Here is a 3,488-nt window from a genome sequence, read left to right on the forward strand (position 1 = left end):
CCCTCCGCCTCCCCGCGGGGTTGGCGCGGCAGCGGCTGACTCGTACTTTGGAGCCGGATGGGGAGACGTGACCGCCGAGACGCGGGCTGAGCCGGGAACAGGAGCGGGGGCGGGAGGGGGAGGCCGAGCTTCTGGGCACCTGGCGGCCCGGGCGGATGCGGGGGGCGGGAGGCGGGCAGCGGCCGCTCCCCTCTCCCAGGCCGGGTTCCCAGGGGAGGGGGGAGTGGAAGGGGCGCCTCCCGGGCGCTGAGGGCCCCAGCCTTGGCCAGGGCCGGTGCGCGGGCGGCCAGAACGTTCCTCCGGCTTCTTTGCGCCGCCGCGACCAGGGCTGCCTGCCGCGGGGAGAGCCTGGCTGGGAGGGCAGCGAGGTGGCGGGTGCTGTCCGCGGTGGTGGTCGAGCCTCCCTCTGGGATGGGGCAGGATGAGGGGAGGGGATGCATGGAGTCAGAGCCGCCGAAGCCCACTGGTGCTCTGTCCAGCCGTAGTTTCCTAATCTGTGAACCGGGGAAACGAATTTCCATACCCTGTAGGCCCTCGGGGTTCACACCAGAGACCTCTTCGTGAGCAAATTGTCCACCACTAAACCTAGTGGCGGCTCCCTCTCCTGCATTTCCTGAATCTCGACAAGCTTTCGCCTGCCCTCATTTTTGCCACGAGAGACCTATCCATAAGCACTCGTTGCCTAATGAGTTACCCCTTCAATGGTGGCGATGCAAAGGGAGAAGCGTGTAGGAGCATTTCAGCACTCTTTGAGTTTAGTGCCCAAATCTTGGGTTTTGCGTATGGTTTTTCCATTGCTCTGATGACAGGATTGCAGCTGAAAAACGCAAAAACCCAGGAACTGGAAGCTAGGGAAGCCTTCCCCATTCTTTTAAATGGTGGCCTGTCAGATTCCAGTCTGCCACTGTCTCCCAGCTTCCCCCTTTCCTTGCTGTCAAATAGGAACCGCACTGCTCGGTGAGGGCAGTTCTCTGGATGACTCTCTGACTTTTGCAGGCTCCCGTGAGCCCTTTAGGCAGCATTGCCATCTGTTAAGCAGCATTTCCTATAGTTTTGGATCCTCCCCAGACTCGAGGCCACACTTCTGCTTTTCACTCCTGGGAGGAGACGCTGGTCAATCCCTTGCTAGCCAGTGTCATTCCTCACGCAGCAGAGAGACCACTGCCTGCTTCCTGTCTCAGCTTCCTTATACAAGGCCGGGCATGTGGTGTCAAGGTCCTCTCCAAAGCCTGCAGGTCCCTGGCTGGACAGATGCTTTCAGAGGAGTTGTGAGGCATAGGCTGGGGAGATTTCCCCAGAATTCGTGAAAAGAGGAGAAAACTTTACTGAAAACCACTGCCAGGCTGGATTGGTCTGTAAAGCAGAAGAACTTGCAGGGATAGGAATCATCACCTCCATGTGCTGGTGAGAAAGCAGAAGACCTGTTGCCCAGGACCGAAGTCCCTCTTTAATAGGTTTCTCCTGCACTTTGGGGGAGGCGGTGGCCCCTCACTCAGTTCCCTTCCAGTAAAGCAGCCTGCATGGGAAATGGCTGCGGTTCCCGCTGAAGCCTGTTCTCCGCCAGTGAAGGCTCCTCGTGGTTATCGCTGGCTTGAAAGGTCAGGGAAGCAAACAGCAGGCTCCCTCCCTTCCGGTTGGAACCTTTGGCGCCCTGCTGCAGAGTGGGTGCCTGGGAAACATTTCAACTCCAGCCTCAGGGAGTCCAACTGCCCCTGGAGATCTGCCAAGGTTGCTCTCAGGGTTGGTTTGAGCTGGGGAGGTGCCTGAGAGGGTCTGACTGGAATGTTCTCAGGGTTGGCCATTTATGTCATCTGTCATTGGGGACTATCCATAGGGAATGACTGGCCTCCAACCTTAGACCAATGAAATCGAGTTTCTGGAAGGGGCCCATGCGTGCATCGACATTTTTTTGTTTTCCAAAGCAGATAATTCCAATGTATTGCCCAGGCTGAGAAACACTGAGGTAGAGCCATATAGAGAGTGACCAAAGGACAGACTAGGAGAAGTATTTAAAATCTGAACAAAAGAGGGTTTGCATTAGCCACCATCTAATAAAAAGCATGGGAGGCAGGAAGACTCCTACAGCTGGAACTGAGCAGGACTGTGGAATTCTTGGAAGGAAACCCACAGTCTGGGAATTGACAAGAAAGACTTAGTGCCCAAGACTTGGTGCCAGGGGCAGAGGGTGGAACCTCCCAGTGGCAGGTCCCTCTGGGCTGCTGGGTCTCCACGTGACACCCACATCTGTGCCCCTAGGTCAGGCGCCGAAGCTGCTGGGAGACACCCTCCTCCTAGACCAGCTGACTGCATGCCAGGAGCAGACCTCACCCTGCTCTTTCCACCCTGGCCTCTAGGTGTTGGTTCCAGGTATTTGTCTCCATCTGGAATGTCCTTTCCCCATCTGTTCAGATCATTCCTCTTCAAGGTCTTTACCCTAAATGCCAGCTCCATCAGGGACGCTTCCCCCAGGGCTTGTTATCTAAATATGTCTGTACCCTGCCACCACCCAGCCCATCTGCTGCCTCTCAAAATGTGCCGAGTTGTGTCTCCCTGTTCAGATGGTAGATGCGGCAGGGACCTGGCAGGGGGCAGGTGACAGGGGGCACCTTTCATAGAGGAGCCCCACAGATTTCTTGACCGCTACAGAATTTTTCCCTGTTTCAAGACTGGGTGGGCAGTTAGAGGAACCCTCTCTGCTCACACCCCTTCCTGATAGCTCTCTGCTCTATTTCCAGAGTGCCAGGGCGGTTAGCCGCAGTGACAGGAAAGAACTGGGGCCAGGCTTGACCTAGCACGTGGTGCGGATCTCCAGCACCAGTGTAGCTTCCCCTAGAGGGGCGGGGTAGGAGTGAGGCCGGGAATGGGCTGTCCAGGACCTGTGAGCACCGTTTCTACCCACACACCCAACGCTTTCAAGGCGGTGGGGGAAGTGGGGAGGAAACCCAAAACCTGCAGCAGCACTCAAGCGGAGGGCCTGAAGCCTGCGTACTGAACAGCTTTTTCCGATAGCAGTCTGTGTGCAACCCCGGGTCGGGGCGCCCCCATCGTCACCCCCGCCTGGGGCCCACGCTACACACAGACTGTGGAAGGAACAGGCCCCAGACACAACCCGCCGGCTGCTGTGGGTGGGGGACCGTTCCCTCCTTTTGTCGCCAGCCTCTGGGTCGCGCTGCAGGTGACCCCGGCAGCTGCCAGCCGTCCCCGTCCCCCGCCCGCGCCGCGCCACCCCCCACGGCAGCCGCCTTCCTGGGGTTTTCCGGCGCCGCGCACCTCGGACGACCTCAGCTACCCGCTCTAACCGCTCCCGCCCCCCTCACCCCCAGCCCCCGGGCGCGCCGCCCCTCCCCCGCCGCCCAGGCGCGCACAGGGCTTTCTGATGAGTCAGCCGGAGCCGGGAGCCTCCAGCCGCCCCAGGCATCTGCTCGGGTGACGCACCGTGACTCACGGGCGCCCTGCAGCCGCAGCCGAGCGCAGCGCCGAGCCGGGAG

This window comes from Condylura cristata, unplaced genomic scaffold, assembly GCF_000260355.1.
Source record: "Condylura cristata isolate star-nosed mole 26May11 unplaced genomic scaffold, ConCri1.0 scaffold00009, whole genome shotgun sequence".
Taxonomy (NCBI): Eukaryota; Metazoa; Chordata; class Mammalia; order Eulipotyphla; family Talpidae; genus Condylura; species Condylura cristata.